Source organism: Pseudophryne corroboree, chromosome 9, assembly GCF_028390025.1.
Source record: "Pseudophryne corroboree isolate aPseCor3 chromosome 9, aPseCor3.hap2, whole genome shotgun sequence".
Lineage (NCBI taxonomy): Eukaryota > Metazoa > Chordata > Amphibia > Anura > Myobatrachidae > Pseudophryne > Pseudophryne corroboree.
Genome location: NC_086452.1, coordinates 300,106,034 through 300,119,730, shown reverse-complemented (window position 1 = coordinate 300,119,730; position 13,697 = coordinate 300,106,034). Strand labels below are relative to the sequence as shown.

General features: G+C 46.6%; 1 protein-coding gene across 6 annotated transcripts in view; it reads right to left on the bottom strand.

Moving 5' to 3' along the window:
• The window catches only part of LOC134958057 (transcription factor 20-like), a 325,652-nt gene extending 321,469 nt beyond the window's left edge, over nucleotides 1–4,183 (bottom strand). For 2 of the 6 annotated variants that reach the window (XM_063940406.1, XM_063940402.1), the window contains exon 1: nucleotides 4,078–4,183. The gene's annotated coding sequence lies outside the window, so the exon portion shown is untranslated. Of the gene's footprint in view, nucleotides 1–3,780; nucleotides 3,879–4,077 lie in introns of those variants that run through there. The other 4 variants (XM_063940403.1, XM_063940407.1, XM_063940405.1 and 1 more) reach the window with 4 other exon arrangements.
• Nucleotides 4,184–13,697: the final 9,514 nt, after the last annotated feature.

The following is a 13,697-nucleotide window of genomic DNA, read 5'->3' as shown; positions in this document are numbered from 1 at the left end:
GGGGACACCCTCTTCCAGGCTTGTATAACCGCCCTGAGCGATTCCATCTTGAACTTCCTTATATAAGTGTTCAAGAATTTTAAATTTAGGATGGGTCTCACCGAACCATCTGGTTTCGGTACCACAACATTGTGGAATAGTTACCCCGCCCCTGTTGAAGGGGGGGGGGGGGGGGGGGGTACCTTAACTATCACCTGCTGGAAGTACAGCTTGTGAATAGCGTCCAGTACTACCTCCCTTTCTTTGGGAGCAGCCGGCAAGGCAGATTTGAGATAACGGCGAGGGGGAGTGGCCTCTAACTCCAGCTTGTATCCCTGAGATACCACTTGTAGAACCCAGGGATCTACCCGTGAGCGAACCCACTGGTCGCTGAAGTTCCGGAGACGCGCCCCCACCACACCTGGCTCCGCCTGTGGAGCCCCAGCGTCATGCCGTGGACTTTAGAGGAAGCGGGGGAGGATTTTGGTTCCAGGGAACTGGCTGTCTGGTGCAGCTTTTTCCCTCTTCCCCTGCCTCTGGGCAGAAAGGAAGCGCCTCTGACCCGCTTGCCTTTTTGTGGCCGAAAGGACTGTACCTGATAATACGGTGCTTTCTTAGGCTGTAAGGAAACCTGAGGTAAAAATGTCGACTTCCCAGCTGTTGCTGTGGATACTAGGTCCGAGAGACCCTCCCCAAACAATTCCTCACTCTTATAAGGCAAAACCTCCATGTGCCTTTTAGAAGCAGCATCACCTGTCCACTGCCGAGTCCATAATACTCTTCTGGCAGAAATGGACATTGCATTAATTTTAGATGCCAGCCGGCAAATATCCCTCTGTGCATCTCTCATATATAAGACCACGTCTTTAAAATGCTCTATGGTTAGCAAAATAGTATCCCTGTCTAGTATCCATATTATCTGACAGGGTATCGGACCAAGCTGCTGCAGCACTACACACTGAAGCAATTGCAGGTCTCAGTATAATACCTGAGTGTGTATATACAGACTTCAGGATAGCTTCCTGCTATTTATCAGCAGGCTCCTTTAAGGCGGCCGTATCCTGAGACGGCAGTGCCACCTTTTTTGCCAAGCGTGTGAGCGCCTTCTCCACCCTAGGGGACGTCTCCCAACGTAACCTGTCCTTTGGGGGGACAGGGTACGCCATCAGTAACGTCTTAGAAATTACTGTTTTCTTATCGGGGGAACCCCACTTCACACACTTTATTCAATTCATCCGATGGGGGGGGGGAAGAACCACTGGATGCTTTTTCTCCCCAACTACAATACCCTTTTTTGTGGTAACTGGGTTAATGTCAGAAATGTGCAACACATTTTTCATTGCCGTAATCATACAACGGATGGCCCTTGTGGATTTTACATTTGTCTCATCGTCGTCTACACTGGAGTCAGACTCCGTGTCGACATCTGTGTCTGCCATCTGAGGTAGCGGGCGTTTTTGAGCCCCTGATGGCTTTTGAGACGCCTGGGCAGGCACGAGCTGAGAAGCCGGCTGTACCACTGCTGTACGTCATCTAGCCTTTATGTAAAGGAGTTGACACTGTCTGTTTATACCTTCCACATATCCACCCACTCTGGTGTCGACCCCGCAGGGGGTGACATCACACTTATCGGCACCTGCTCCGCCTCCATATAATCTTCCTCATCAATCATGTCGACACAGCCGTACCGACACACGTACACACACAGGGAATGCTCTGAGGACAGGACCCCACAAAGTCCTTTGGGGAGACAGAGAGAGAGTATGCCAGCACACACCAGAGCGCTATATAATGCAGGGATTCACACTACACACAGTGATTTTTCCCCTATAGCTGCTATAAATATACAGTTTTCGCCTATATTTAGTGCCCCCCCTCTCTTTTTCACCCTATTGAGCCTGGAAACTGCAGGGGAGAGCCCCTCCAGCGGAGCTGTGAGAGAAAATGGCGCCAGTGTGCTGAGGGAGATAGCCCCGCCCCTTCTCGGCGAACTTATCCCGCTTTTTTAAGGATATTTTTGGCAGGGGATTTTACACATATATAGTCTTACTGACTATATTATGTGTTTTATGCCAATATAAGGTACTCTTATTGCAGCCCAGGGCGCCCCCCCCCCCAGCGCCCTGAACCCATCAGTGACCGGAGTGTGTGGTGTGCATAGGGAGCAATGGCGCACAGCTGCAGTGCTGTGCGCTACCTTAATGAAGACCGGAGTCTTCAGCCGCAGATTTCCTGGACGTTCTTCTTGCTTCTGGCTCTGCAAGGGGGACGGCGGCGCGGCTCCGGGACCGGACGACCGAGGCTGGGCCTGTGTTCGATCTCTCTGGAGCTAATGGTGTCCAGTAGCCTAGAAGCCCAAGCTAGCTGCAAGCAGGTAGGTTCGCTTCTCTCCCCTAAGTCCCTCGTAGCAGTGAGTCTGTTGCCAGCAGATCTCACTGAAAATAAAAAACCTAAATATATACTTTCTTTTTTAGGAGCTCAGGAGAGCCCCTAGTGTGCAACCAGCTCGGCCGGGCACAGAATTCTAACTGAGGTCTGGAGGAGGGGCATAGAGGGAGGAGCCAGTGCACACCAGGTAGTCCTAATTCTTTCTTAGATGTGCCCAGTCTCCTTCGGAGCCCGCTATTCCCCATGGTCCTTACGGAGTTCCCAGCATCCACTAGGACGTCAGAGAAATAAAGGATAATAATAATATACTTTCCCATCCAATTACATCCCCACTGTACAGTCCACACATATACTCAAATACAGTATTTTATCTTTCTTGACTTTCCCATCCTTCTGACCCAGGCCAAAACTGCTGAGTGACCATATCATACAGCCCTCCAAGAACCTTTGCAATCTGGTTGACCATTGTGTAACAGAGAACACCTAACCTTTTGTGTAAATGCTTATTTCCCTATAGATTGTAAGGCGTGCCCTGCTACCTATATAACCGTCCTTTATTACCCAGTTTTGTTTTATCACTGTTGTTTGCAACTGTGAAGCACAACAGAATTAGCTGTGCTATATAAAAAATAAAAACCTAAAATAAAATAATGTGTACGCTGCACCAGCATCTGACTGCAAGTCCAAAGCATAGTGTAGAATTGGCTCTCGATGCTATGTTGTTCACAACGTTCTGGAATCATTAGGAAAAAGTAGTGTGTTCGGCCTGATATCTACTGATAGTCGCATGGAGAGACTGACTGGAAAAAAACGATTTTGAGATTTAAGAGGATTGTTTAAAACAAAACAATTATTGGGTAGTATGAACACTGTATATCATCAGTTTGTAGGGATTGTTTTGGTTTGTCAAAATGTGCCTGCTCATTACTGTACCATTGTGTGTCAAATCTTATAGTGTGTACAGTACCTAGCTTTACTCTTTCAGCCTAGCTTTACTCTTTTAGAACGTTGACACTACTAGAAAGACTATCATTCAATACTTAAACATTTACAATGTATACAAATAATGAAAATATACAAGTAAATACATAGTAATGGTTTAGAGACACGTCACATTCAATGGGTTTATATCAATTGTTGTAGGATATGCCAAATACGTTTTGACAACTGCACATTAATGTACTCCATCAGATATTTATGGCAAGTTCAAAATACTATATCCTAAATGAAATGCTTCTAAGCAGTACATAGCACTAAGACATTATAAACCTAACAAACATAAAAACATACATAATAATATAGCCCTGACACCTAATACGAATATGTAGCCCTGATACTTAAAATGAATAGCACTGATACATAAAAGTAATACAAAGCACTGATACGTAATACATAGCACTAACATATTAATACCTAGAACCCACAGAGGGATGATCACACACCGGTATTGCTCTTTGTCTTTCTCACGTCTGTAATTCAAAATCTTAACATCCCGCTTACTACGTCAGGCTCTGTATAAAATGGATGCGTAGAACATTGAATCCCCTTCCCATGTAAGCACCGAGCGACAGCTCTGCACTCTCGTCTGCTACTGGCAATGGAGCAACGCATTAGAGAATCTGCGACATCGCTACGCCCTCCCAAAATATCATATGTATAAACACTATGTCTCTCCCCCCATTACATGAGCACTCCCTCCGCAGCCAGTACCTGTGGTCTCTCAGCTCGCTGCTAGCGCTCTCTGATCACTTGCACACACATCACGGCCATCCTCTTACATCACTTCCTGTATCTTCTCTAAGCCACAGCTTCTTTTTTTTCCCCTCCTAACTTTATTGATAAAATAACATAGACCTTGTTTGTTGCTTATTTGTGTGTTATTCTTATAGGCTTATGCTAGTGCATGCATGCAGGCAGTGTAGAATTATTACATAAGTAATAGGAAAACAACACAGAAAGGCAATTTATTTAAACTGATGTATTCCCTTCACAGAGGAGTTTTTTTATTTTTTTATATGTAAGTTTTTCTGAACTAAATCTGTTAAAACTGAGTTTACAATACGCAGTAGGCAAGTACAGATGTGAATGATCACATTTTCTTTGTACTGCACAAAATAATACAACTAACACCAGCAGGGACCGAAATCTGCCAGCGCATTGCGAAAGGGGGCGCGTGGACACTACCGACAGGGGCGTGCCATGAGTCAGGGGGGCGTGGACTGGCACATCCCTCCTAACATGACCCTCTCCAGGAGTGACATAATGCTCTGCTCCAGGACTTCCCTCCTAATGTATGATTGCTGTCACCTGTGCAGAAACACCTTTCTTATCCATTAACCTGTTCAGCACAGGTGATGGTAATCATAAATTAGGAGGAGCAGAGCATTGTGTTGCTCCTGGAGAGGGTCATGTTGAGAGATATGGACTCACGGCATACCTCCCAACACCTGTGGTGAAACACCTTTCTTATCCATTAACCTGTTCAACACAGGGGTCGGCAATCATAGATCAAGAGAAAAGTCCAGGAACAGAGCATTGTGTCCCTCCTGGAGAGGGTCATGTTGGGAGGTATGTCACGGCACGCCCCCATTTCCATGCAGACAGGGGGGGGAGAGGGGAGTACGACATGGCACACGGGCCCGCGCTACGAGTCAGGGGGTGTGGACTCACGGCACACCTCCATTTCCATAGAGACAGGAAGGGCCAGACGAGAGAGCCGGAGGCTGCACTGTGCGCGTCCTTACCGGCTCAGTGTGTGACAGAACCGGCCCATCAGCCCTTGTAACATTTGCCAGAAGTGCCAAATGGGCAGTCCGGACCTGTGCACCAGTATGTTATGTCAACCTTTAGAATGTTGGTAGAGTGGTGACGTGTAACTTACAATTTAACCCTGTGTCGACATTATGACTTGCAACAGTATTTTAGCCTAACCCTAACTGGAGGCTATCCTGGGGTTGTTATGTTTAAAAATGTAAAAATCCTGGACACCGGGAGGGGGGTGTCTACATGACCAATCCAGAGGGTGTGGCAAATTCTGGGGCATGACTGTTCTCCCTCTACCCATCCACCTCTTCCCGTATCTATTTTATTTAATCTTTCCTTAATGTTTTACATCATCCCTGCTGCTCTTACTTCCTCCTTCCCTTACACCTCTCCTAGCGTCTGTCCCTATTTAACCCTGCACTTTTCATTCTCTCCCTCCCTCTCTCACCTTTTGTACCTCTTTCCATCTATCATGTTTGCTGTGACCCTCTCCCTTTTCGAGCACCTGATAAGTATCTACAGAGTGATTGAGCTACTGCCACTGTTTGTTTGCATGTGTGAGAAGGCATTGAATGGGAGGAGCATTTGGAAAGCATGCTGGTCCTTGTAGTGTTAATGGGAGATCTTAGGAGTGCCTCTCAGGTAAGATAGCCCTTAATCTGGATGTAATTTAATATGAGCCTTTATCATAGGCACTGCTACTAGGTAGTGTAAGACTGCTGATATCAGAGAAGCCTTGATGTGGCTCTACAGCTTTTACATGTATTTGCAAATTCATGTAACAAATATCTCTGAAATTCTATTACCAGATAGGTTCAGGTATTGTTGCGCGTATTAGTCAGTGTGCTGGGAGCAGAGCCGTAACTAGGTGTGTGCTGATGGTGCCTTGCCCACAGCGCAAATGCACTGAGGGCGCACCATCGGGCATCACACCTGCTAGCTCCGAGCCCAGACTGCTGAAGGCGGCGCCGCCCGTGTCCTGCTGAAGGCGGCGCCACCCGCCTGTATCCCTCTGAAGCCACCGCCGCCCACCTGGACACAACCGTGTCCAGCTAAAGCCGCCGCCACCCGCCCACCTGTGTTCCGCAACTTCCTCTGAACTTGAAGCCACCACCGCCCGCCCGCCTGTGTCCAGCTTCAGCTGGACACAGGCAGGCGGGCGGCTTCAAGTTCAGAGGAAGTTTTCAAGCCGCTGCGGCATCTGTGCAGCCTTCTCAATGGCCCAGCAGCAGCTCCGCCCCCTCCCCTGCAATACGGAAGTCGCTGCCGCCCACCAGACACCTGCTGCTGAAGCCGCCACCCGCCCGCCCGTGTCCCCGTGAAGCCGCCGCCTGCCCGCAACAGCATGTAAGTCACTACACTATATTACACTACACTTCACTACAATACACTATACTACACTATATTACACTACACTACAACACAGTACACTTCACTACACTACACCCTAAGGGTAGGAGAGGGGTAGGGGGGGGGGGTGTAAGGTGGACTTGCTGCCGTACTGTGTTAAAGGGGGAAAGGGGGACTCTGCCTGCCATAATGTGTAAAAGGGGGATGCTCTCTGCCGTAATGTGTAAAAAAGGAGACGCTGTCTGCTGTAACGTGTAAAAGGGGGACGCTGTCTGCCATAATGCGTAAAAAGGGGACTCTGTCTGCCGTAATGTGTAAAAAGTGGACGCTGTCTGCCGTAATGTGTAAAAAAGGGGGACACTGTCTGCCGAAATGTGTAAAAAAGGGGACGCTATCTGCCGTAATGTGTAAAAAAAGGGGACTCTGTCTGCCGTAATGTGTAAAAAAGGGGACGCTGTCTGCCGTAATGTGTAATAAGAGGACGCTGTCTGCCGTTATGTGTAAAAAGAGGACGCTGTCTGCCGTAATGTGTAAAAGGGGCTTTACCTGGTGTAGTGGCGGTACTGTGCGGCGTATTTTGTATAATGGAGACTACTGTGCACCATTATATGAATTGGTATCATTTTGTGGCCACACCCCTTTCCCGTGAAGCAACGCCCCTATATTTTTTCTGCGCGCCTGCGGCGCGCACTGCCGCCGGTTTGCATTAAGGGGGGTGCCGATGACGTTTCTTGCACACAGCGCTAAAATGTCTAGTTACGGCACTGGCTGGGAGGGATATCAGAGGGATGGGGGGCCCTCTCTGTTTGCTGTATGCTGTGACCCCTCCCCTTTTCTAGCACCTGATAAGTATTTCCAGAGTGATTGAGCTGCTACCACTGGTTGTTTGTAATTTTCAATCTTTGCAGAGAGGTGAGGAAGAATTTCACAATGAGGATTATTTCAGAGGAGTTTGCCACTCTCTACCTTTATTAAACACTATCCCATTGTAATAGTTTTAACCAAATGGAATTCACAATAGCAATATAACAATAGTCAGCATACACTGTTACCAACTTTGTATATTTGCAGTTTTGCACACCAAAACAATAATAAGATTTTATTAAACAGGAACGCCCTGTCACCGTGTCTTCTCTCTCGGGTTCTTGACAGATTACCTTAGCATGAAGAGTTAGTTCAACTCATATTTAGCCAAACCTTATGTTATACACAACTAAGTTTAACATTTAATAATGTATGGTAACTTTAGTAATAACTATACTATGACCAGTTAAATGCAAAAAGACAATTCACAGTTTACTCATACCCCACAATCTGAGTACTCTCTCTCTCGGTGCACATTTGAGAAATCTTTACTGGTAGGAATAAAGGCTTGCTATGTCCTTGTAAAATGAGTCTTGTGTCACTTAAGAGAAGTTTCCGAAACAAGCCTCCAAGCAGATTAATAAATATTAGGTAACTAGTGATGTGCACCGGAAATTTTTCGGGTTTTGTGTTTTGGTTTTGGGTTCGGTTCCGAGGCCGTGTTTTGGGTTCGGAAGCGTTTTGGCTAAACCTCACCGGAAATTTTTTGTCGGATTCTGGTGTGTTTTGGATTCGGGTGTTTTTTTAAAAAAAACACTAGAAAACAGCTTAACTCATAGAATTTGGGGGTCATTTTGATCCCATAGTATTATTAACCTCAATAACCATAATTTCCACTCATTTTCAGTCTATTCTGAACACATCACACCTCACAATATTATTTTTAGTCCTAAAATTTGCACCGAGGTCGCTGGATGGCTAAGCTAAGCGACACAAGTGGCCGACACAAACACCTGGCCCATCTAGGAGTGGCACTGAAGTGTCAGGCAGGATGGCACTTGAAAAAAATAGTCCCCAAACAGCACATGGTGCAAAGAAAAAAAGAGGCGCAATGAGGTAGCTGTGTGACTAAGCTAAGCGACCCTAGTGGCCGACACAAACACCTGGCCCATCTAGGAGTGGCACTGCAGTGTCAGACAGGATGGCACTTGAAAAAAATAGTCCCCAAACAGCACATGATGCAAAGAAAAAAAGAGGCGCAATGAGGTAGCTGTGTGACTAAGCTCAGCGACCCAAGTGGCCGACACAAACACCTGGCCCATCTAGGAGTGGCACTGCAGTGTCAGACAGGATGGCACTTGAAAAAAATAGTCCCCAAACAGCACATGATGCAAAGAAAAAAAGAGGCGCAATGAGGTAGCTGTGTGACTAAGCTAAGCGACCCAAGTGGCCGACACAAACACCTGGCCCATCTAGGAGTGGCACTGCAGTGTCAGACAGGATGGCACTTGAAAAAAATAGTCCCCAAACAGCACATGATGCAAAGAAAAATGAAAGAAAAAAGAGGTGCAAGATGGAATTGTCCTTGGGCCCTCCCACCCACCCTTATGTTGTATAAACAGGACATGCACACTTTAACGAACCCATCATTTCAGCGACAGGGTCTGCCACACGACTGTGACTGAAATGACTGGTTAGTTTGGGCCCCCACCAAAAAAGAAGCAATCAATCTCTCCTTGCACAAACTGGCTCTACAGAGGCAAGATGTCCACCTCATCATCATCGTCCGATTCATCACCCCTTTCACTGTGTACATCTCCCTCCTCACAGATTATTAATTCGTCCCCACTGGAATCCACCATCTCAGGTCCCCGTGTACTTTCTGGAGGCAATTGCTGCTGGTGAATGTCTCCACGGAGGAATTGATTATAATTCATTTTAATGAACATCATCTTCTCCACATTTTCTGGAAGTAACCTCGTACGCCGATTGCTGACAAGGTGAGCGGCTGCACTAAACACTCTTTCGGAGTACACACTGGAGGGAGGGCAACTTAGGTAGAATAAAGCCAGTTTCTGCAAGGGCCTCCAAATTGCCTCTTTTTCCTGCCAGTATACGTACGGACTGTCTGACGTGCCTACTTGGATGCGGTCACTCATATAATCCTCCACCATTCTTTTAATGGTGAGAGAATCATATGCAGTGACAGTAGACGACATGTCAGTAATCGTTGGCAGGTCCTTCAGAGGGGAATGACCTGACTCAGGCTGGCAGTGTCTGAACTGACTTCACGTGTGGCAAGTTCAAAGGGTTGCAGAACCTTGCACAACGTTGAAATCATTCTCCACTGCGCTTGAGACAGGTGCATTCCACCTCCTTTGCCTATATCATGGCCAGATGTATAGGCTTGAATGGCCTTTTGCTGCTCCTCCATCCTCTGAAGCATATAGAGAGTTGAATTCCACCTCGTTACCACCTCTTGCTTCAGATGATGGCAGGGCAGGTTCAGGTATTTTTGGTGGTGCTCCAGTCTTCTGTACACGGTGCCTGAACGCCGAAAGTGGCCCGCAATTCTTCGGGCCACCGACAGCATCTCTTGCACGCCCCTGTCGTTTTTTAAATAATTCTGCACCACCAAATTCAAGGTATGTGCAAAACATGGGACGTGCTGGAATTTGCCCAGATGTAATGCACGCACAATATTGCTGGCGATGTCCGATGTCACAAATCCCCAGGAGAGTCCAATTGGGGTAAGCCATTCTGCGATGATCTTCCTCAGTTGCCGTAAGAGGTTTTCAGCTGTGTGCGTATTCTGGAAAGCGGTGATACAAAGCGTAGCCTGCCTAGGAACGAGTTGGCGTTTGCGAGATGCTGCTACTAGTGCCGCCGCTGCTGTTCTTGCTGCGGGAGGCAATACATCTACCCAGTGGGCTGTCACAGTCATATAGTCCTGAGTCTGCCCTGCTCCACTTGTCCACATGTCCGTGGTTAAGTGGACATTGGGTACAACTGCATTTTTTAGGACACTGGTGAGTCTTTTTCTGAGGTCTATGTACATTTTCGGTATCGCCTGCCTAGAGAAATGGAACCTAGATGGTATTTGGTACCGGGGACACAGTACCTCAATCAAGTCTCTAGTTGGCTCTGAATTAACGATGGATACCGGAACCACGTTTCTCACCGCCCAGGCTGCCAAGGCCTCAGTTATCCGCTTTGCAGCAGGATGACTGCTGTGATATTTCATCTTCCTCGCAAAGGACTGTTGGACAGTCAATTGCTTACTGGAAGTAGTACAAGTGGTCTTACGACTTCCCCTCTGGGATGACCATCGACTCCCAGCAGCAACAACAGCAGCGCCAGCAGCAGTAGGCGTTACACTCAAGGATGCATCGGAGGAATCCCAGGCAGGAGAGGACTCGTCAGACTTGCCAGTGACATGGCCTGCAGGACTATTGGCTTTCCTGGGTAAGGAGGAAATTGACACTGAGGGAGTTGGTGGTGTGGTTTGCAGGAGCTTGGTTACAAGAGGAAGGGATTTAGTGGTCAGTGGACTGCTTCCGCTGTCACCCAAAGTTTTTGAACTTGTCACTGACTTATGATGAATGCGCTGCAGGTGACGTATAAGGGAGGATGTTCCGAGGTGGTTAACGTCCTTACCCCTACTTATTACAGCTTGACAAAGGCAACACACGGCTTGACACCTGTTGTCCGCATTTGTGTTGAAATAATTCCACACCGAAGAGCTGATTTTTTTTGTATTTTGACCAGGCATGTCAAGGGCCATATTCCTCCCACGGACAACAGGTGTCTCCCCGGGTGCTTGACTTAAACAAACCACCTCACCATCAGAATCCTCCTTGTCAATTTCCTCCCCAGCGCCAGCAACACCCATATCCTCATCCTGGTGTACTTCAACAGTGACATCTTCAATTTGACTATCAGGAACTAGCGCTCATCACTATCAGGAACTGGACTGCGGGTGCTCCTTCCAGCACTTGCAGGGGGCGTGCAAATGGTGGAAGGCGCATGCTCTTCACGTCCAGTGTCGGGAAGGTCAGGCATCGCAACCGACACAATTGGACTCTCCTTGGGGATTTGTGATTTTGAAGAACGCACAGTTCTTTGCTGTGCTTTTGCCAGCTTAAGTCTTTTCTTTTTTCTAGCGAGAAGATGAGTGCTTCCATCCTCATGTGAAGCTGAACCACTAGCCATGAACATAGGCCAGGGCCTCAGCCGTTTCTTGCCACTCCGTGTCGTAAATGGCATATTGGCAAGTTTACGTTTCTCCTTAGACGCTTTTAATTTTGATTTTTGAGGCATTTTACTGATCTTTTGTGTTTTGGATTTTACATGCTCTGTACTATGACATTGGGCATCGGCCTTGGCAGACGACGTTGATGGCATTTCATCGTCTCGGCCATGACTAGTGGCAGCAGCTTCAGCACGAGGTGGAAGTGGATCTTGATCTTTCCCTATTTTTTTAACCTCCACATTTTTGTTCTCCATATTTTAATGCGCACAACTAAAAGCCACCACAGGTATACAATGTAGATGGATGGATAGTATACTTTATGGATGACGAGTGACGACACAGAGGTAGGTACAGCAGTGGCCTACCGTACTGCTATATACGTATAATGTACCTGGTGGACACTGTCAGCAGACTGCTAAACTACTAGTATAAAAAAAAAGCCACCACAGGTATACAATGTAGATGGATGGATAGTATACTTTATGGATGACGAGTGACGACACAGAGGTAGGTACAGCAGTGGCCTACCGTACTGCTATATACAGTATAATGGACCTGGTGGACACTGTCAGCAGACTGCTAAACTACTAGTATAAAAAAAAAAGCCACCACAGGTATACAATGTAGATGGATGGATAGTATACTATTACTTTATGGATGACGAGTGACGACACAGAGGTAGGTACAGCAGTGGCCTACCGTACTGCTATATACAGTATAATGGACCTGGTGGACACTGTCAGCAGACTGCTAAACTACTAGTATAAAAAAAAGCCACCACAGGTATACAATGTAGATGGATGGATAGTATACTTTATGGATGACGAGTGATGACACAGAGGTAGGTACAGCAGTGGCCTACCGTACTGCTATATACAGTATAATGGACCTGGTGGACACTGTCAGCAGACTGCTAAACTACTAGTATAAAAAAAAAAAAGCCACCACAGTTAAACAATGTAGATGGATGGATAGTATACTTTATGGATGACGAGTGACGACACAGAGGTAGGTACAGCAGTGGCCTACCGTACTGCTATATACAGTATAATGGACCTGGTGGACACTGTCAGCAGACTGCTAAACTACTAGTATAAAAAAAAAGCCACCACAGGTATACAATGTAGATGGATGGATAGTATACTTTATGGATGACGAGTGATGACACAGAGGTAGGTACAGCAGTGGCCTACCGTACTGCTATATACAGTATAATGGACCTGGTGGACACTGTCAGCAGACTGCTAAACTACTAGTATAAAAAAAAAAGCCACCACAGGTATACAATGTAGATGGATGGATAGTATACTTTATGGATGACGAGTGACGACACAGAGGTAGGTACAGCAGTGGCCTACCGTACTGCTATATACAGTATAATGGACCTGGTGGACACTGTCAGCAGACTGCTAAACTACTAGTATAAAAAAAAAAAGCCACCACAGGTATACAATGTAGATGGATGGATAGTATACTTTATGGATGACGAGTGACGACACAGAGGTAGGTACAGCAGTGGCCTACCATACTGCTATATACAGTATAATGGACCTGGTGGACACTGTCAGCAGACTGCTAAACTACTAGTATAAAAAAGAAAAAGCCACCACAGGTATACAGTGTAGATGGATGGATAGTATACTTTATGGATGACGAGTGACGACACAGAGGTAGGTACAGCAGTGGCCTACCGTACTGCTATATACAGTATAATGGACCTGGTGGACACTGTCAGCAGACTGCTAAACTACTAGTATAAAAAAAAAGCCACCACAGGTATACAATGTAGATGGATGGATAGTATACTATTACATTATGGATGACGAGTGACGACACAGAGGTAGGTACAGCAGTGGCCTACCGTACTGCTATATACAGTATAATGGACCTGGTGGACACTGTCAGCAGACTGCTAAACTACTAGTATAAAAAAAAAGCCACCACAGGTATACAATGTAGATGGATGGATAGTATACTTTATGGATGACGAGTGACGACACAGAGGTAGGTACAGCAGTGGCCTACCATACTGCTGTATACAGTATAATGGACCTGGTGGACACTGTCAGCAGACTGCTAAACTACTAGTATAAAAAAAAAGCCACCACAGGTATACAATGTAGATGGATGGATAGTATACTTTATGGATGACGAGTGACGA